This window comes from Sarcophilus harrisii, chromosome 5 (genome assembly GCF_902635505.1).
Source record: "Sarcophilus harrisii chromosome 5, mSarHar1.11, whole genome shotgun sequence".
NCBI lineage: Eukaryota > Metazoa > Chordata > Mammalia > Dasyuromorphia > Dasyuridae > Sarcophilus > Sarcophilus harrisii.
The window spans coordinates 44712901-44736346 of NC_045430.1; the positions used below are offsets into that span (position 1 = coordinate 44712901).

The following is a 23446-nucleotide window of genomic DNA, read 5'->3' on the forward strand; positions in this document are numbered from 1 at the left end:
TTTTTCAGGTCATTTGGTTTTTGGGATTTGTTTTGCCAATAAATAATTGTTTTAATTTTCATCTTTTTTATATTTTCCCCTTCAAAGCTTTTATTTTCTTGTTAGTCAACAATTTTGAAAAAGTGGTCTTTAATTTTTTTCAATTTCCCTTAATAATTTTTTTTTTTATGATTATTTTTAATTTCTCTTTTCTTGCTGTTATTTTTTTATATTAAAATCTATCTTAGTTTTTATTTTATAACCACAACTTTCTAAAGTTTTTTTTTCTTTTTTCAAATCTTTTTCAGAATTCTCTGAAAAGGTTTTTTCCTTCCATTTTATTCTTTAACTCTTTTAGCTTTTTATTGTTTCTCTTTCTAAACAATATTAAAAGACAATTGAGATGGGCCTTTTTATAGTCTTTTGGTTTGCAGTTTTTTCCTCATAGAGCTTGATGGTTTTTTCTCTTTTTTTAAGGAAAGCCTTTTCCTAACCAAGGTTTTTTAAGAGAGGAGTTGGTTTTACATTTTTCTGCTCAGAGATGATCTTGGTTTAAATTTTTTTTCCAAAAAGTTTTTAAATTAAACCCTCATTTTGGTATAAACCTCTTAATTAGGAATTTGGGGATTTTCGTGCTTTTTGCAAACTTATTTAAGTTTTAGCACAAATTTCTTGGGAATTGGTTTAACTTTCTCTTTCGCCACCTGGTTTAGGTTCTCCTGCTGTGCAAAAGGAAAATTTTAGGCCCATTCCCATTTTTCAAATTTTTAACTTGGGGCCTTGCTTTTGGGTTTTGGTAAAATTCCAGAAATCCATCTGGTTGGGGCAGGGAGGAATTGTTTCATTTCTTTTTGAAAGGGACTTTCAAATTTTCTTCCCAAGTCTGGGATCTTTTTTAGGAACCAACCTTAGGGTTATCAATTTTTGGCGGGTTGAGTTTTCCTTATTTTTTCTTTTTCCCCATTGGTGGAAAGTTCCCCTTTTATTTTAAGCTCATTTATTTTTTTTTTAAAGATTTAAAGGGAATTTTTGGTTTTCAAAGCAACTCTTGATTTTGTTCAAATTTTTTCTTTCAATTTTTAATTTTCCTTTTTTTAAATTTCCAAAATTTGATTGGGGTTTTAATTTGGTCTTTTTTTAGTTTTTTGTTTAAACCCAATTATTAATCTTTTCTTTCTCTTTTTTTCAAGTAAGCCTCTAAGGAAAATTCCCTTTTTCCCCTTTTGGTGATCCAAAATTTTGGATGATGTCCCTTTATTATCTTGAGGAAATTATTAATTTTCTTTTTCTTTTAATCATTTTTAAGATAGATTTTTAGTTTCCAATTACTTTTTGGTTATTTCAACTTTTGTTAATTGTTTTTTGCATCATGATCTTAAAAAAAGTTTTTATATTTCGCTTTCTTGCATTTAATTTAAGGTCTTTATGTCCTAATATTGGGTAATTTTAATAGGTTCCTGAACTGGGAAGAAAGTTATTCCTTCTTTCATTAATTTTTCCAAAGATCCAATATCCTAAATTTTCAAAATTTATTTAATTTCTTTCATTTGTTTTTGGTTTGTTTGTCTAATTTAGGAGTGCAAGGGGATCTCCACTATTACAGTTTTTTGTCTATTTTTCCAACTCTTTAACTTCTCCTTTAGGAAATTGATATACCCTTGGTTAAATATGTTTAGTATTGATTTGCTTCTTTTTTGTTTCAATGTATTCCTTCCCACCTTTTTTGTTTTTCTTTTTACTGAGATAATGGCCCCGGCTTCAGGCATTTTTTACCTTTTACTTTTTATTATATCTCCCCTCTTTTGTGTTTCTTGTAAAAAATATTGTAGGGTTCTGACTTTTGATCCAGTTCTATCGTCCTCTTTTGGGGGATTCATCCCTTAATTTCAGTTAAAATTATAAATCTGTTTTCCCTATCCTAATAACCCCAGTTTGCCTTATTTTCCCCCCACCTCTTTCCCCCTTTTAAACTTATGTCCCCTTTGTATCAATGCTTTCCTCTTTAATCCTCCTCCCCCCTTTGGGTCTTTTCCCCTTCCTTCCTTTTATCCTTTTTTTTCCTCTCCCTTTTAATGAGGGGAGAAATTTTCTTAAAACAAATGTCAATTTTTTCTTTGGAACTCGTGGGTTACCAAATGTTCCTCCCCTTCTAAATTCCCTCAGTATAAATTTCCTTGCCTCTTTGGGGGATGTGGTTTCCCTTTTTTCCCCCTTCCCATTTTCTGCCATCCCTTTTCCATTCATTCCCTTTTTTTTTATATCAGTAAATAAATTATATGTATTCTTTTTATACACAAAAATACAATTCTCAAAGTTATTTTACCTTTTTCTGCTCTTTGGGTTTATTTGGAGATCAAATTTTTTTTTGTTTGGTTTTTTTCCAGAAACAAATAAATTCTGTTTCATTAAATGTCCATCTTCTTCCCTGGAAGAAAATGCTCAGCTTGGCTGGGTGGTTTATTGTTGGCTCCATTCCAAGTTCTTTTGCCTTGTGTAATATCAGATTCCAGGCCCTTCAATCTTTTAAAGTGGAGTCAGCCAGATCTTGGGTGATCCTTATTGTGGCACCTCAGTATTTGAATTGTTTTTTTTCTGGCTGCTTGTAATATTTTTTCCTTAATCTGATAGTTCTGAAATTTGGCTACAATATTCCTTGGAGTTTTTATTTTAGTGTCATTTTCAGAAGGTGTTTGATGAATTCTTTCATTGCCTATTTTACCTTCTGTTTCTATTACTTCTGGGCAGTTCTCTTTGATGTTTTCCTGTAAAATAGTATCTAGGGTCTTTTTTTCATCATAATTTTTGGAAAGTCCAATAACCCTAAGATTATCTCTCCTAGATGTATTTTCCAGGTCTGTTGTTTTTCCAAGTAAATATTAAATATTTTTCCAAGCTTTCACATTTTTTGGCTTTGCTTGACTGATTCTTGCTGTTTCAATGAATCATTTATTTCTATTTGTTCAGTTCTGATTTTTAATGAATTATTTTCTTCATTAGCTTTTTTTTACTTCTTTTTTTTATATGTCCAATTGAGTTTTTAAATTTTTTTTTGCTCTATGGAATTTTTTTCCATTTCACTAATTTTTTTTTTTGTGTGTGTGTGTGTGTGAATTATTTCTTTTTTCAATTCACAGATCCTACTTTCTTACAAATTCTTTGTCTTTTCCAATTCACAAATCCTACTTTCCTGTGAATTCTTTATCTTTTCCAATTCACAAATCTTACTTTCCTGGGAATTTTTTACCTTTTCCAATTCATCTTGCAAAGCTTCTCTTTCCTTTCCCCATTTTTCTTCTAATTGTCTTTTGGGACTTTTAATGGTCTCTTCTAGAATAGCATTATTTAAAGGGGACCAGGTAACATTTCCCTTTGGGGTATTGTCTGGAGACTGTTTGATATTAGTTTCCTTTAGGTTGCAAACCTGCTCTTTTTCTGTATAGAAGCTATTGGTGGTCCTTTTGATTTTTTTTTTACTCATTTTTAAAAGCCTTTAGGGACTGCTTTCAGGGCAAGGGGGTTACCAGCTTCCTCTGCAAAGCAGGGAAAGATGTAAACAGGCTTCAAGAAGTGAGATATGGGAGTGCTCTGGGTAAAAGTTCCCCCTCCCCCAACCAGAAGTGATTCAACACTGGCCAAGCTACAGAAGTACCCAGTGGAGAATTCGCTGTGTGGTTTAGCGACTGCCCTAAGGCTAGAGACTAATCAGTGAAAGTGTTATTACCCGAGGACAAAGCACCCCCTTTCCCCCCCCCCATAGGCCTGTGGGTATTAGCTGCTGACCAGCAAATAGCCCCACTGAGACTGGAAGTGTCTCTACCAAGGAAGCAAATCACCCTACGAAAGTTCTATAGTCCCAGGCCAAGACCCACACTGGACAGATTAGAGACTGCCCTGGGCTGTGCCCCACCTGCCATGCAGCTTTGCATTTGCTGTAAAGAAAAGTCCTATAATGCGGGTTGGGGCTTCAAGCTTGTGCTGTGATCTGTGCTGTCACTTCCGATTTGGGGTATGTGCAGCCAGACCCTGTTAGGCTCTGGCGTTTTTAAGAATGGCTTCTCTGCTGATCTACTGTTTTGCAGAGCAATCAATCTATGCCAGCATCATCTCTTTAATTTTCTGACCACAGAGACCACTCCTGCCCAGTCTGCAAAATATGCTTTCCTCTAGTTCTCTCCTTGCTTGTGCTGATCTTCTCCCAGGCCCCTTAGGAAAAACCTTTTCTGACAAAATTCCAGATTATCTTTGTCTGGTGAGTTGTTGTACTTCTAGTCTTTGTGCATGTTACTAGTCAAGCGCTATTTTTGAGACTGAATTTAATGTTGGTTGTGAGGGTATGAGAGGAGTTTAGAAAGTCGTGGGTGCTTCTCAGCCATCTTGGCTCTGCCTGACTAATTCTTTTCTTAAAGAATGTCTTAAATCTTTTAAGTTTGATATTGCAATATTATCAAACACTTAGATCATTCAACAGTTAATCAAAGACTTACTTAGCAATAGCAAGAGTATATTCAACCCTGACAAGTATTCAGCTGAGTGAAAGTCTCTTGCCTAAATCATCTATCATTTTTTCACCAGGCTAGCCACAGCATTACTTTGAAATTGTTATGCAGAATTCATTATTTTGTACTAAGGTAGTGATAGCAACTACCTGAGTTTTTTTTAAATTTTGTTTTCCAATTCACAAAAATGCTGTTAATATTTTTAAGGTCTCAAGCCTAACTTCTAAGTATTAACCAAGTTTTCTAACCACATTCTCTGACTTAGTCACATATTCTCTCTAGGCCTCAGTTTCAGTAATTGAAAATAAGAGAGCTAGACTAAATGGCCTCTGAAGTCCCTTCTGTCTATATATACTTTATATGAGTGATGTTAGTATAATTCTGAATATGGTGTTCATTAACTTTTTAATATACATACACATAGATCTGTATATATATAGATGTATACATAAACATATATATACATACATACACGCATATGTGTGTGTGTGTTTAGAGAGAGATACACAGAAAAAGAGAGATAGAAAAAAACAGAGAGAGAGAGAGAGAGATTCACATGACTGGTTTTCTTTATATACTTATGCATTTAATTTTATGGATTAAAAATATTTTGAAAAAAGATCCAAAGATTTTTCCATATCATAAAATATTTTTAATGTTAGGAACCTCTAGTTTAGGAAAAGAAAGTTGGCAACTATGTGGAGGATGTATTAGAGAAGAGAAAAATTTGAGTTAAAAAAATTAAGAAACTATTGTAATAATCCAGGTGAGAGAAGAGGAAAATCTAATCTAGGACACTGGTCCTAAGAATAAAGATTAGGTGGTGATAGTGGTGTTGGTGGGAACAATCAATGAGATACTGAGTTAGCATCTGTAAAATTTGGCAGTAGAGTAGAATAAAGGTGTCAAATATGTGGCCCCTGGGACTCACAACATGTTCAAATGCTGCCAGAATCAGGTTAAGATATGATTGGAACATATTTAACAAATTTTTAAATATTAAAAAATATGAATAATTTTACATTTTAAAATTAAGTTAATATACATTGTGCAAAGACTCTTTTGTATGGATTAATCACACCCATTTCTATATGAGTTTTACATAATGAATTAGAATACTACAGTGAAAAAGAGTGCACAGTAACAAAAGCCTCTTTTTTAATCTTTATATTTAATTTGTCAGCAAATATTATATCTCTTTCTGAAAAGTCTGAATTTACAGTCTCAATTTCCACTGTCTCATCACCTTATACATGGATGACTTCAATGAATTCCTAGTTTGTTTCCCATAATCCTATTTATGCCAAATGGTATCCATCCTTCAAATAACTATTAGATAAATCTTCTTAAAGCTCCGTTTCTTATGAAATTATTACTCTGCTTGAGAAACTATTATGACCCTCAATTGCTTAACATGTAAAGTAAGAAGTTGTTTGGCTATTCTTCAAGATCTTATATATATCTATCCAATTTTTCCCCGTCTTTTTTCAAAAAATATTCATTTTTATTTATCTATCATTTCTCTACTGATTGGCTGAAGATAAGGGAAAAATAAACACTTTAAAGAAGATGTTTATGGATCATACAATCACAGAACTAAAGAAATAGATCAGAAAGGGACTTTATAAACTATGTAGTCTCAATTTTATAGTTGAATAAAACTGAAATAAATCCAGATGCTGCTGCCACCACTGCTATTCCCATTAGGGAAAAGGGGGAAAAAAGAGTGTTAATTAAGCACCTGGGCCTTAAAGCTGTAATAGCCCAATATAAGGCTCTTGTTTTTATTTCTAGTGAGCAGTTAGCAGAAAAAAATAGAAAATAGAAAAAATAGAAAAAAAATTAGCCTGGGATCTAAGATGTACTATTTTATCACATCAATATCACATAGATACGGTGCTAAATGAGGAAAAAAGGCTGTGTTGTCTGGAGGCTGAAGGAACCATGATCCAGGTTGTATGTGTAACAATTAGCTGATCAAAAATGTCTGTGTGAAGTGCAGCACAAGTGACACTATAGGAGACCTGAAGAAACTGATTGCGGCACAGAGCAGCAGCTGTTGGAGCCAGACCATCCTGACAAAATGGTACAGAATCTTCAAGGATCATGTTTCCCTGGGTGATATGATATGAGATCTATGATGGAATGAACCTGAAGCTTTATTATCAGTAGGAGCAGCAGGCCTGCCAATTAGGCAGACCCCACCCCTACCCCCAAATCCACATTTTTATGTCTTGTTAATAAAAGTAATTTAAATGCTAAAAGAAATTCATATAAATACTCTGAATTGAAGGTAAGATTTGAATCTAGCTTTGGTGACTCCAAAGACTGTGTGATTTTCCCATGTCACACTTTTATTCCCATGTTCAAAGGAATTTGATCAAAGTGGAATTAATTTAGTGGAAAAAGAGAAAGGAGATTAAAAAAAAAAAAAAAAGACAACCATTAATAGAATGATCTGTGCTGGCCACCAAGCAACAAAGTACATATTGGTTACTCTTTCCAACAAGAATTAGCTTGGAAGAATAGAAAAGAAGCTGTTATTCATTTATATAAGAGAAGCAATTGCAGGTTAAAAAATAAAAGGTTGAAGAATAGATTCTCTCTCTCATGTTTAATCATAAAATGTTTCTAAATGTTGGGGATTAATTTCTATCAATAAAGATTTAGTATAAAATTTAAGGGTTGGATGTATTCCAGACCAGGGCATCATTCCGTATGTCACCTAGCTGCCCATATACATTATTACTATCTAGATCCATGTCTATATCTATATTATAGCTACATCTACATCTCTCTATATTCATGAAGTAGGATTGTGCTGTTTATCTAGGAACTCTTTCTTAGAAATAAAACCAACATTCATACATGAAGTAAAATAGCACACATCCTTTTTCTATCTATCTATCTATCTATCTATCTAACTATATATCTACTCCTCTACCTATCTATCTTCTGACATGATTTTTCCTGGCTTCCAATCCATTTCCCTCTCTTTACACCTCATGGCATCATCATCATCATCATCATCATCATCATCATCATTATCATCACAACAGTGAATGAATAATGAGTAAAAACTGAGAATCAAGAGTAAATTAGATTAAATAATGAAAAGGAAATGGTATGTGTCTTAGATAAAATTATATTATTTTATGCAAATGTTCTGCCAATCCTTCTGTCTCAAATTATCAAATTAGATTTGTTCTTTGCCTTTTTGTTTTAAAGCAAAACATTTTCTAGGTAAAAGCTGTTAATCATTTCAGCTGTGCTATAAAGCTGTCATCATGGGATTTTATTTTAGTGGAATTTTTCTTTTGTAATTTAGTAAAAAATGAATTTGGTGGCATAAAATGTAGTCTGTGGATTAATAATTGTCAAAATATGAGCAGCCAGTGGGACTTTGGAGCAGCAATTTGTGCCTCTGTCCCAATGCCTATGGACCTACTTTGTTCTATACTATAAAAAGTCTTACATGTGGAAGAGATCATGAGAAATGTGAATAGGATTTTTGACTTAGACATATAAACTTGAGCAAATTCTTGACAATGACAGGATTATCAAAGGGGTATGGCATCCAGCTGGGCAGAATATCCTGGCCAACCACACAGCCAACTGATCCTAAGGCAGTCCCATGGAAGCCAACATAAGCAGTGTCAGTGCCAGGCACTTTCCATAGTAAAACTGGCCAAAGATCCAGATGCTGCTGCCACCACTGCTGTTCCTGTTAAGGAAAAGGGGGAAAAAAAGAGTGTTAACTAAGCACCTGGGCCATGCAGCTGTAATGGCCCAATATAAGGCTCTTGTTTTTATTTCTAGTAAATAGAAGGAAAAAAAAAAATAGCCTGAGAGCTGTACTTCTTTGTAAAAAAATGACTAAGGCAAAAAATGCACAGTTATTAGTTGTTTCTTTATGATGCAGAAAAATACTGTCTCCACTCATGTATTTTTGGGAGCCAGTCAGTCTCAACCCATCTCCCACCCAGCCCTCCCAATCAAGACCTTGCAGTTATAGCTGTTATACTTCTTATCCTTTGGCCTATAGTAGCAGAATCTCACCTACTTTAGTTGACGTTGAATGAAATTTGAGGATATAACTTGGCACATCTGGTCATACAGAAGCAGTAAATCCTCTCAGTGTACAGGGGAGTAGCACATTCAAGGTTGACCAAGAAGACTAATGTTAGAAAACAAGAGCATGATGGGAGAAATCAATTTAAGAGCTTTTGATTTCAATTTCAGTTGAAGATTGCATCACAACTCTAGACTGAGATGAATTTTGATGGTGTGTTTCCACCTAACATCAATGTTCCATGTAATTGTATAAAATTTTTCCTCTTAACTCATTATTTTGATAAGTGTAGACAATTGAAAGGAGAGAAGGACCTAATTGCTAAATCCATTTTGAGGGGGAGAAAAAGAAACTAAGATAATGTGTGTCTTAACAAGGTTCTTGAGTCTTTTGGCATGCAACTTGCAAACTCAATAGATATTCATGTTATTATGGGAAGATAGGTAGATAGATGAATAGATATTTGATACATAAATACACATATAAATGGATAGACAGACTGATGGATAGATAAAAATCACTAGATTATCAATGGGTATTCATTAATGACTTATAGTATGCTATGAACTGTTGTAAAACCTGGGGATGCAAAGAAAACCAAAAACAATCCTGGCTTTCAAGGAGCTTATATTCTTTTGGGGAAGAAATATTTAAGTAATTAGGTACATAGATATGTGATAGTAGTAGCCAGATTTGTTCAGGGCCAAGCAAAACCACATGCAGAGAGAGACACACAAATTGAAACTTGGAGGAGGCTAGACAAACTAGAAGGCAAAAAGAAATAAGGCAGAACAATTATGGTATAAAAGAAAGAAAATGTAAAAGCCTGAAGATGGGAGATGAAGTGTTTTGTTTTAGTACTAGGAAATAAACTAGTGTTGTCCTACTGTATAATGGAGAAAAGTAAAGTATTAAATATCAGAAAGGTAAACATAGACTAGGTTATAAAGTGCTTCCAATATTATATTTAATAATAATTAAATTTATTTTTTATTTAAATTTAATTTTATTTAAATTTAATAATAATTAAACTTATAATTTATATTCCAATATTAAATTTGGCCCTGAAAGTTATAGGGAACCATTATACCTCACTGAACTGAGATTAGGGAATAATGATATGGATGATATGTTCACATATAGAATTTGTAGAAAATAATTTAATAAATGAGTGGAAAATGGATTGGAATGAGTACAGACGAGGCAGAGACCATTTATGAGGTTATTGCAGTAATTTAGGGGAGAGGTAATGAGGGTCTGATCTAGGACTGTGGCTTTATGATTAAAAATATAGATAGAAGATTCAAATCATAGACATATATAATATATATATATATATATACAATATATGTATGCATATACATTATTTACACACATATATTATTTTTGTACATGTATATGATATGTGTATAAACAATATCTACCTACCTATATGTATGCATATATATATATATGTGTATACACATACATACATGTGTGTCTGTGTGTATGTGTTAAATGTTGGGGTTGAAAGGAATAGGCATTATTCTGAAAGAACCTGAGATTTTGTCACACTGAGAAACTTTCCTTATAGATTTTTTGCTATATTAAGTGAGCAAGAAATATCTTATTTGATACCTTCTCATCAGTCTTAGAGAATCACTTGAGGAACTAAAGATAAAATGTCTTATCCAAGTACACACAACCAGTATATATTGAGAGTGATACTTAAACCCAAATCATTCTGGTTTCAGTGTTGACTCTATATCCATTAAATTTTTCTATCATGGAAAAAAATTACAATATACAACTTTTGCCTCCTCTTCCTCCCTCTCCTGCTCCTCTTGTTCCTCCTCTTCCTCTTCTGCTTTTTCTTTTTTCTCCTTTACCCTTTTCTCTTTCTCCTTATTGTTCTTATTCTTCTCTTCCTTATCTTCCTCTCATTTCAACTTCTCATCCTTCTCACTTTCCCCCCGTTTCTACCAATAAATAGAAAAAAAAATCTTTTTTTTTTCTAAAACAAAAAGGGAAATAAATAGGCATAGTGAAGATGGGACAGGTTCTAGAGTGCTGTCAATTTCAGGAGAAATTGATGAAGGTCTTTAGGAAAAAAATTTTTGATTTTTGTCATGAAATTATGCAAACATATGAACAACAATAGCATAGTATAAGCAACAATGGGTAGACTATTAACTGTATAGTTGTATTAAACTTCCCAATTAATGAGATCCTAGACCAGTTGATCAACTAAGAGAGTTAAAAAAAAGCATAGCATTCTTCAGTGATCACATTGGCAATAAGCCATCTTTTCTATGTTGTATGGCATTTATTTCTAACTATTAACTCCCTTTATGTAAATTAATATGCCTATTTAGGAAATAGTATTTTCTTTCAAGGAAACATCTTCCCCAAATGCATTTAAGTACATATATGATTTGCTTGACTGGTGAATAAATCATTTGTTTGTTGTGGACAGATGGAGTTTTGACTGTAACAGCTCAGCAGTTGTGAATGTTGACAGCAAATGTTGACTCAAAATGTTGAATTTCTTTTTATTCCATTTTGTTCGCACAATTCAGCAGTCTTCTAACTTGATTTATTTAATGATAATTTAACATGCTGTGAAAATCTGTCTGGGACTGTTTCCAAAGCCAAAACAGAAAGTAAAGTTAATAACCCCATAAGCAGATGTTTTTGGAGCTGAAAAAGTCATTGCCTGCTGAAAAATCTATATTCTAAGTAGAAATGGGTCAACAATCTTTCAACCAGTAAGATTTTGTTTTTGCTATTGTTGTTTATTTCTTTTTTCTCTCTCAAAAATTTGATATTAAAAAAAGAAACACCTCGAGGTACAATTCTTGTAAGATACTTAAAGATTTGGCCTACAAGATATAATCCCCTAAATTTAAAGATGAGGAAATAAGCCAAATAAATTAAGTGACTTGCCTTTGGTAACCACAGGAAGTAAATGAGAAACCTGGGATTTGAACTCAGGAATTCTGACTCCAAATTGAGCACTCTCCTCCCTACCCCCAATTAATTATTCTTTACAATAATCCATGTGATTCATTTCTACTCATGTTGATATTCTCATGTTTGTGGGATGATAGGGAAAGCCACTGTGCAATGACTTTCAGGAGAACATATCCCTTTTAGCCAGGAGAAAACATTTCCCATCATTAAAGGAGGCCCCTAGTTTCACAAGCTGTAACTATTACATTCAACAGTCCTAGGACAAATCAGCCATTTTATTTAATTACTGACATAATGACAATCATGTTTGGGTATTAAAATGTCAGGAAGCCAAGCAAAGTATTTAAATAGAAACAATTGGGTATTTAGAAGTAGTAAAAAGAACCAGTTTTGTTTTCAAAGGTGTTCTTTAAAGGTATAAGCATATTTTTTCTTTTATTGTGTGTCTTTTTGTGTGTCTTGTGTCTTTTTAAGTGTGGGGGGGGAATAAAAATAATGGTTTAAATATTACAGTCCATTGAGTCACATAAAACACACTTATTAAAAGAATAATATGCATAAAGGTGGCAGGTTATACATAATTTGGATACAACACTCAATAAAGTCTCCCCCACACTGATATCTTATTTTTCTTTTTTGTTTTGATTCTAGAATAGAGTAATAAAGATTGACAGTGGAGTGGTTTGGCAGGTGTGCTATAATCAGATGCCATGTGCAAAAAAAAAAAAAAGTGGGATCTCACCAAAAGTAAAATTATGTGTAACTGACAGCACCCATTGAGATTAAACAGGAGGAAAATGGTGGAGTCAGTAATTGGATGGTCATTAAAATATCCTTAACATTCTGTTCTACTCTAAGTTGAAATTCCAAAATCTGCAATATTTTGAAAATCCATTTGTGAAAAGCCAGGGGCTTTGTCAATTTTCTCTCTCTCTGTGGCCTAGACTCCAAATGATTGGGTCATATTTTTTAAAAGATAGACAGATGTACTATGGAAGTATATTTGACAAACATGGTCAACTAATACCATTTTATAAATAAGATTGATTGATGGCCATGTAGTATTTGTCACTAATTAGTTCATTACTATTAAATAAACTTTAATCACAGAAAGATATAGTATATAGACAAACATTATGAAATCAATGTACACATGCATATACCTTAATATGTATATAAATACACACACACAAATATGTACTTGTAAAATGAATATAAGATGTGCATTTATTAAATAAAATAAATTTAATTATATATAAGTAATTTAGAAGTACATTATAGTATAGTATATTGAATTTTATACTATTACATTGTTTCAAAGAAAATCCATCATGATATTATATTTTATTTCCTTTATGTATTCCTATATGTAATTCAATGAATTTGAAAACATTTAGTAAGAGACCTTAAACTTCACTAATATCTGTGTGAACATATCTTTTCAATATGCAGAAATAATTTGAATGACTGTTAAATATCAGTTTATAATCCATGTATACTTGTATACCTACATATGCATGGGTGCAGTCAATAGGTGTAGCTTAATAAAGTATTATTATTGAATGAATTATTATCATGAAATAAATTATTATTATTGATAAATTTACTAAGCTCCAATTATATAGAAAAATCTGTGTTGTGTATACATACACAAACACAGATGTCTCTCTATATACATATATGTATATTTATATTAATATTAAGATATATTCACATATGTATGTTTATGTTAACATTAAGATATATAGAGAGGTATACATACATACATATATATATATATATATATATATATATATATATAAATAGGAAGAACATAATAATCAAATATTTATAAAATTAGAGATGGAAGGGACCCAGAAGTGATGAAGTACACAGTTGAAATTTAAAAGTCAGACATTTTTTTTCAGAAAAGAGCCAGCAAAATGTTATTTTATAAAATATTATATTTTATAATATATTTTATTTATATTTTATAAAAAAAGTACTTTCTTAAATATTGGAATGGATGAGAAATAAAAATAACTTATCATTCATTACCTTACTAAGCTGTCCCAATACTACAGTTGACTTCATTTAACAAAGAAAGAATATTATGAATTATTCTTTCATAATAGTTTTTCCACTGTATTATCATAATCATTTAAAAATTCTGTTAGCAAATCCAATTATGCTAATAATGATAATAGTCATATCATCTATGTTTACAAATGCTTTGCACATATTATCTTAATGTATCTATACAACTTTTTATTTTGTTATGGAGTGAAACTCCACGTATCAATAGGAGCCAGCAGCCTTTATGCAATTTCTTTTCTTAGATGGTCTCATGGGGCCCTAAAAGGATAAGGCATAGATATGTAGGATTACAAAGGAAATATTAGATGCAGGAACTGAACCCTGTTTTTCCTAATTTCTATTCCAGTAAACCAGGCTGGCAGCCTGATTCTTACTCAACTCACATATTAAATCTGTTGTGGACTCTTCATTTCTATCTCTAAATTTTTCAAAATATCCCCTTTTTGTCACTCACAGTGGCCATCCTAGATAAAGCCCTCACCAGAATCACTGCAATTGTCTAAACATTTTTTCTGTTTCATGTGTTTCCCATCCTAATTTATCTCATACCAGATGCCAAAGCTCACCTCTCAACACAGAAAAGGTCTTTCCTATTATTTATGGTAAAATATAAACTCCTCCTTTTGGTGTTTCTTAATCCTCTCATTCCACTTAGCTGTTAATATTTCCCTGTTCAATCTTTAGAAGGCACATACATCTAACACAAGAATTGCTTAAAGAATATAGAAACCATTACAATAATGTATTCTGCATCGAAATCAATTGAATTTGTCTTAATTATTTCTTATATTAAATTCACAACAAGAATTATATAGCTGATTTGAAGGCATCAATTATACTGCGCTTGGCACCAGTATTGTTAATTTGATGGCCATAGTTTTCTCCTAAGTAAAATGGAGATAATATTTCCCCTAGCTACCTCACAAGGTTGTCTTTAAGTACTGAATGAGATAATGAATGTAAATTACCTTTTAATTGTAAAGTTCCATGTAAATAGTATCTATTGCAATTATCTATTTATACTATGTACTTTTCATTTTTTTTAAAGAGAACTCAGCTTTTTTAAAAGCAGAATTGAGCTGCACCAGTGTTTTTCAGGGTTCAATTGTTCTCTTCAAGCAACTGATCTTCTTCTATGAAGACAGAAGTTATCTAACACAATTATACATCAGCTACAGTTTATACTGGGGTCTGTCTCCTCCAAAACAAAGTAATTTAATTCAGAACTCACTTAGACTATAAGTAATCTAGGGGAAATATGACCCCAAAGAGACAGAAGCAGGTTTTTTATTAAAATCTCTGGATGATTCTAGGTCCATCTCAGAGTAAAACTATAGTAATACCTTTCTCAAACTAAGTTTAGGTATGACAGTGCTCCCACTGAAAAATTTCTAGGACAGGAAAACAAAAGTATTCAAGACATAAGGTAGATATTAAGTACAAGTCAACTAATTGTTTACTGCATTTCATAGAGCCAAGGTATTGCAGAAGTCAAAGATTCTAGTAGGTGAAAATTAGGAGGCACAAATTCCAATGATCAATCAGTAAACATTTATTGAGCATCTACAATTTACAAGGTACTATGCTAAGTGCTTGGGATACAGGAAAAAAAATTGCACTACTTCATATACTTACAAACACAGAGAGAATTCACACATATACTCATGCACATAGCCACACATACATATTTCTTTCTCTGTCTCTGTCCATCTCTCTGTCTCTCTCTCTCGTTCTCTCTCTCTCTCTCTCTCTCTCTCTCTCTCTCTCTGTATATATATATATATATATATATATATATATATATATATATATAATTTGTTGAAATAATGAATGGAATGCTAATTTTTATTAGAGATTGCTAGAATATTGAATTGTATATGTATACATATGTTCACATACCTCAATATTATCCTGAATAAAAATATATGATAAATATTTATTTTATTATTTAAATTCATTTTCCTTATTATTTATGTAATATTATACATATTATACAATATGATAAATAAAAATGAGCATTTCATTCATTGTTTCAACAAATAAGCAAATTTTCTGAGAAGGCGAACATTACCTTCATCAGTCTACCAAAGGGCTTTTCTGGCAAGAAAAGACTTTTCAAGAGCAAACAGGGAAGAAGCCTGAACAGAATGATTTGGTCAGTCTTATACTGGTGTCTGAGAAAACATAGTGAAGTACATAAAAAGGTACTGATGTAAGCTATGTTAAAGATGTAGAGTCTGACAAAGAGAAAAGAATAGAAAATTGGATGTCTGTTCAAAATTAGAAGTTCAAATTATAAATAGATCTTTTAGGATTTTTTCTAATGCTCAGAGAAGATGGAAGATATTTTAAATACCTGTGCTAGCTATAGTCACCCATTTACTGAAAAGGAAACCAAAAGAAAATAACCACCATGGTAATATAATGTTAAAAAATTTCCCTTAGGATTATAAAAACCTGGGGAAAAAAAATCTAATCTTTCTCTACTCAAAAGAAAAACAATGTAAATGCTTTTAACCAATGAAATTATGGCATATATATAACTTGTTTGTCCTTTAAACTTAAGATAAATAAGTCGTTGTAGGTTGTGATTAAGGGGAAAAAATCTCTACCTGCCTCTCATACAGCTGTTCTTTTATAAATGTTAAAAAAAAAAAAGAAAAAAGAAAGTATGAAAATAGTTTAGGGAATAAATCTATCAAATACAAGAAAGCTAGCATTCTTTTGAAATAAAAGATTGATATTTTTGAATGATTATATTCTTTTAATGTATAAATATTACAGTATATGAAAAATGTTTATTAGAATATTAAAGTTCAGTTATCAAATAATGGAAGTACTTATTCAAATCAGTATAACTTATTTCCAAATGTGTTTACCAAAATAATTATCAGCCATCCTCGACATCATCTGTTGTGCTCCTAATGCTACTAGCAAAGGCAAATTCTCAACTTAGCCCTTTCTCAGGCACCATCTGGAAGTCCATTTTCACCCTAGACAACCAGGTCATGCTAACTGACTCCTCTAAACAAATATAACCCTCAAATGATTGTTAAACAGGAATATGACTGAGAAAGTTCCATTTTAGGTCATAAAGAAATTTCTAACCTTGGAAAAATTCACATGACTTCTACAATAGGAAGTCACCAGTATCTGTACATAAGTGAAGCTGTCAGATTCAAGTGATCAGCAATTTATTTTGTTTCCTTACCATGTATAAAATCTGTACTAAGTTGCCAGAAATGAGGTGATGATCAATAACAAATGAAAATGAATCAGGATCCTTAGGCATGTGGGTGAGGATGTATTGTTCTCTTGTATCTGTTGATAACTGGAACAGTTATTCTGAAAGATAGGTGACACAGTAAATGACCACCATTATTAGAGAAAAAGAGACTTTCCTATGAGGCCAAATCTAGAGCTAATAACTTTTGTATGTAACTGTCCTTATTCAGCACCCAAATCAAAACTAATAAAAATGGTGCCCCATAAAAATCACGTAAGAAATTTATAAAAGTTCAATAAGAACTAAAATTAATGGGAAATACTAAAGATAAGAATATTAACAGAAATAGAATTTTAAAAATATTTTGTGAGCAAGGAAAATACTTAAGAATCATATTCAAAGTGAATGGGAAAATTATAATAAGCAAAAGGAAAAGGTGGGATTCCTTATTTCTTTATTCTTTGCCAAGGAAGATGGTCTCCAAATATTTAAATATAAGATGAAAATAATAAAATTGCTCATTTTTCATCACATCTGTGTTCCACTTCTGATTCTTTGGACTTCCTCATTATTTCCATTATTTCCCAAAGCAAGCAACTTCTTCCCTCCCACAGTACATTCTATTATGTGATATTTTCTTCCATTAGAGTGTAAGAGTGGGAGTTGGAAATATAGATACAAGCAAGTAAAAAAATACATTTCCAGCACTTAATATAGTACATAGCACATAATAAATGTTTATTCAATTCTTGTTGATATGACTTCTTTAGTTTGAAATAGGCAGAGTAGCTGAATCCATGGGAAAAAATAAAAACAAACAAAAACTGTTCAAACACTACTTCAATTGGACAGAGACACAAATATAAGTAAATAAGACAGTTTATGTATTCAAGGAGTTTAATACAACATACAAAGCAGAGCAGGATAGTGGACATTAGTGGCAAGCTTTAAAATAGCAGGGCAGAAACTTAAAATTACATTATAAAGCAGCGGTCATTAAAACCACTTGGTATTGGCTAAGAAAGAGTTGATCAGTGGAATAGATTAGGATCACAAGACAAAATAGGCAATAACTATAGCAATCTAGTGGACAAACCCAAAGACCCCACCTTTTGGAATAAGAACTCATTATTTGATAAAAACTATGGAGAAAAATTGGAAACTACTATGGAAGAAGTCAGGGCTTGACCCATGCTTAACACCACATACCAAGACAAGATCTAAATGTGTTCATGATTTAGACATAAACAGTGATATTGTAAGCAAATTAGAGAAACAGGATAGTTTACATTTCAGATTTGTGGAGAAGAAAGGAATATGTGTCCAAAGAAGAAGTGGAACTCATAATTTAATACCAGATATAAAATTTTTATTATATTAAGTTAAAAAGTTTTTATACAAACAAAATTAATGCAGTCAAGATAAGAAGAGAAGTAATAAATTGAAAATCATTTTTACACTTAAGGGTTCTGATAAAGGCCTCATTTCTAAAATAAATAGAGAATTGACTCAAATTTATAAGAATCCAAGCCAAATTTATAAAGAAAAAAGACAGTGAGGGAATAGGATAAGAGGGATATAGAAAAGCATGTAGATGAATGGGAATGGGAAATATGTGTATGTTACAACAACATACACATATTTGAAAGGCTATGAAAATCTTCTAAATTCAAAAAAAATGAGAGGAAGGAGAAAGGAGGGGGAGAGCATGAGTGAAAGATATGTTGGAGGAGGGGATAGGTTAAGTAATAAATGAACAATGTATTGGATAGAAGTAAATCAGAGGACTTAGGAAGGATAAGAACTAATAGATACAAACATAAAATAAAAACCATAGTGGAATTTATTAGGTTAAAAATGCAGGGATAGTAATCATGATCTCAGACAAAGTTAAAGCTAAAATAGATCTAAGAGGAAGAGAAAAATAGGGAAACTATATTATGTATCAGCCTTATTAATCAATATTCTTTTAGACTATTTAAAATAACTAAACAGCATAAGGTTGGAATATTTCTGTGATATATGAAATATTGAATTAGTGAATTTAGAAAAATATGGAAAGATTTGGATTTATAAAGGAAAATTTTATCCATCTTTAGAGAAGCAGAGGACAAACAAGCATAGTATGATATTACATAGATGTATATGAATATGCAGTATATTTTTGTATGATTTTATATATATATATGTGTGTGTGTGTGTGTATCTACCTCTAGCTCCCTGTCTATGCTTAATTGTATCCTTTTTAAGGGAAGGTAGGGAGGAAGAGAGAAAAAAAAAACAGAAAAAAATGAACATAGTCTATATTGATTTCCATTCAATTGCCATAATTCTGTCTCTGGATGCAGATCATATTTTCTATCCAAAATTTTTTGGGACTGCCTTGGACCACTGAACCACTGAGAAGGGCCAAATCCCTCATAGTTGATCATCGCATATTCTTGCTGTTATTGTGTACAATGTATTCCTTGTTCTACTTGCTTTATTCAGCATCAGTCCATGTAAACTTTTCCAGGCCTTTCCAAAATCAGCTTACTCATCATTTTTATAGACCAATTATATTCCATTACTTTTATATACTGTAACTTGTTCAGCCATTACCTAACTATTGGGATCTACTCATTTTCTAATTTTTTCCCACCACAAAAATAACTGCTACAAATAATTTTGCACATTTGAGTCCTTTTCCTTCATGATTTCCTTGGGATACAGGCCCAGCAATGACACTGCTGGGTGAAAGAGTATGCACAGTTTACCTTTTGGGCATAGTTCCAGATTGCTCTCCAGAATGATTGGATCGTTTCCCAACTCCCTCAACAATGCATTAGTGTTACCATTTTTGCACATTCCATTGAACATTCACTATTATCTTGTCCTGTCATCTTAGCCAATCTGAGAGATGTGACATGGTACCTGAGAATTGTTTCAGTTTGCATTTCTGAGAGAAGGATAAATAGAAAAAAAAGTGGAATCTAGGAAAATGCACAGATTGTCATCATAACTATGAATGTTAATGGGCTGAGCTAACCTGTAGAATGGAAAGAGATAGCAAAATAAATTGGAAATTAGAATCTAATTATATGTCATGAATAAGAAACAAACTTCAGCTATAAAGACACACAGAGTTGAAAAGAAATGGAAGCAGAGACTGTTATGCTTCAGCTGAAGTAGAGAGAAGAGGAGTGATGATCATGATTTCAGATAAGCAAAAATATACCTAATTGAAAGAAATAATCAAAGGAATATATTTTATTATAAGACATTGTAGATGGTGAACTAATATCAAATATTTTTGCAAGTTTACCTATTAGCAGCCCAATTTCTCAAATATATGGAGAACTGAGTCAAAATTATAAAAAGAACAGGCAATTCCCAAATAATAAATGGTTTAAGGATACAAACAGACATTTTTCAAAAGAAATCAAAGTTGACTTTAGTCATATAAAATGCTATTAAACCTCTCACTGTTGTTGTTCTTGTCCTTCATTTTTGAAGACCAATTCTTTTTCTCAATTTCTACCTAAACTTAAATGAAAATTTTTTTTGTATTTTAAGTATAATATTTTTATGTACCTAACAGATACCTGCAAAATAATTGGATGTCAGTCTATAATATTAATATGATATAATAAGAATAAAGACATTGATAGAATTAGGTTGCTAATACCTAATTTAATTTTTATGTCTTTGTCTCATTTCTTTTTACCACATTAATATATTACTTTAGCTCTCTCCCAATTTTTCTTTAATTTTTTCTATTTTTTGTACCTATAATCTCCTTATTAACTTCAGTTCAGCTAAATTCAACAAATATCTAAGTGTCTAATATGAACAAAGCATCTTGCTAGATGTACAGGATACAAAGGTAATAACAGAAACAAATTATAATTCAGGAAATATTTTTCTTCCTTTACATCACCCACTTTTTCCTTTTCTTCCTCCTCATCTCTTTTTCCTTGCTTTATTTTTAACTTTTTGTTCTGATGGTTCAATTGTTGTAGGACTTTTTTTTCTTATTTTCTTCATGTTCTTTCCTTTCACCTCCTTCTTCTCTTTCTCTTTCTCTTCTCCTTTTTCTCCTCTTTCCCCCTCTCCTCCCTCTTTACTTTCCTTCCCCTTGGACATTCCTTTCTTCAAACTCTTTCTCTTCTGTCTTCAAACAATAAGATAAACATACATAATTAATAATTCACCTACTGGTAATTTTAATGATTCCTTAAAGAAAAGAACTACTAAATGCTTCCTACATAGAATTTCATATTTTGAAGAGATCTCAGTTTATCTTGGTTCATACACATATCGTGAATACTATATCATTTTTATCATCTGAGAAAATATAATTTTCTGAGAATAAATAATTTTAAATTTTAAAATTTCATTTTGCTTTGATTTCTGATTTATCAATTTGTGAGTTTTTACCTTTTTAATCCAGCTACAACTTTCTTTTTCCTTTCCATATTCAATTGTATACTCTAAATTCATACATAAATTCTTCCATGTGACTCCCCTATAGACTGAATGTTTGATACTGTCTACAAATATTTCAAGATGCTCTTTTTATGAATAGACCATTATTCAAATTTTTAAAAAAATAATAATTAAATAAAACTTTAAATTAAGTATATAATGAACCCTATGTTTTCAGACATTACATGTAGTCTTTAGTCAGTGACCATCTTATAGGAAATATATATATATATATATATATATATATATATAAACTTGATATTTGGAGATTTAATTCATATATACTTGGATTATATGTCTAGCCTCTTCTTTTTTATACTCTTTCCATAAAAGTCAAAGATAATTTTTAATCAAAGTTATGGATATGAGTCTACCTATCTATCTATATACACATGTACATATATATATGGTAGATGTGGCAGAAGAAATGAGCTAGAAAGCAAATAGTAAGATTAATTTCAAAGCATTTTCAACAAGATAGGAAAACAGTTGAAAATCTCAAGCTTATAGTAACATAAATATTCTTTTGATCTCCCCCCCACACTATATTCCTTCTCAGAAGAACTGCTTTGAATAAATTTCATTATGTGAAGACATAAAAATATATAACAACGAGATAAGTAAACTCCATTTCCAATGATAATCGAACAAATATTATATTTTATTAATCAGGACACATCAGCAAATAAAACAATTAACTTCCTTAACTATATCATTTGAGCCTTATGTTTTTTTCTGTTGATTTTTTATTCAAAATGACTATCATATTTATTCATTCCATTCCATAATTTGTCATTGTATTAAGCTAGCCCCATATATCTTATACCTGCTCTGGATTCTATATAATTATATAATAGAATATATCTAGATTTCTACAATTAATACTATCTCTTGTATTTGACTCATTCTGTACACCATAGCCAACCTAGCTTTAATTATTATAACTCTTCCATTATAACACTCATACACAAGGAAGGATTGATTTAAATAGTCATAAGGAATTAAAGAGTCTTAGAGAAGAGGAAAGCATGACTGATCATATGGAGGTCAGATTAAACCTTGCAATATATTGGACAGTGTGTCATTCAATTATTCATGCTTTTTTTTTTTAACCAAGATAGCCTACTTCTAGGAGGAAATGAATAAAAAGTAAATAAAGGAATAATTAAATAGATATTAGTAAGATCAACAACAATAATAATTTTGTTCTAGACGCTAGTTATTCAAACAAAAAAGAGGACAAAGTCCCTATAATAAAAAATTTCATTTTCTATGGAATGAGACAATACATATAGGATGCTTCATAAATAAGCAAGATAGAAAGTTTCTCCATTTTCCAGAAGGTGCCACCAAAAAACACATCAAAATTAAAATTCTTTCATGCAATTTTCTCTGATAAAAAATTCTGATATTAACTATTTGATATTTCAACATTTGCGTTATTTTATTTTGGTTTGCAATGAAATGAGGTGTTATTCAATAGTCATAACTGTTCATTGTTGGAAGTTGTTCCATATATTTTGGAAGAAAGTAAAAAAATAACGAGTTCTGTCCCCTCAAAAAAACTTTTTTGTCCCTCTTGATGGTGATTATAAATATAGGATCAATGATTGAGGAGGCAAATCGGTGCTCCTGGGATTCTTGAAATCAAGGTACTGTGCTATTTCCATAAAGGTCTAGAGAAAATGGTGGTCAAGATAATGGCAGTGTTTGAATATGCTTCCCTTTTTCTGTCAGGGTACTTTGCTGCTTCCACTAGACTGACTCATGTGACTGTTAATTAGAATATAGTTGGCAAAAAAGATAGACTAAATATTTCAATAAATGTCCCATTTTCAAAACATTACTTTTGGTGGTAGCAAAGACCTACAAATGTCAAGTTAATCAGTCAACAAATTGTGTACATAAATATTATGCAATTCAATGAATTTTTAAAATAATTTTCACTTATGTTTCTTTATTTTTGAGAAATATGTTACAGTATTTTGATAACATTTGTTCTATGGTACTTGTTATACACACACACACACACACACACACACACACTATGAGTTTGCTTTTTCTGATAGCTCTTTTTTTGTTTTTGCTTTATCAAAATTGCAAACTCTTCTTTTTTGCCTTCACAAAAGCATGATAGATTCTGCCACAGCCCTTTATTTTTAACTCTGCTTGTGTGTT

The 23446-nt window shown here is 31.4% G+C and overlaps 1 pseudogene; it reads left to right on the top strand.

Moving 5' to 3' along the window:
* Window positions 1–6433: 6433 nt before the first annotated feature.
* Window positions 6434–6647, top strand: LOC100916664 (annotated as a pseudogene).
* The last annotated feature ends 16799 nt before the right edge of the window (window positions 6648–23446 follow it).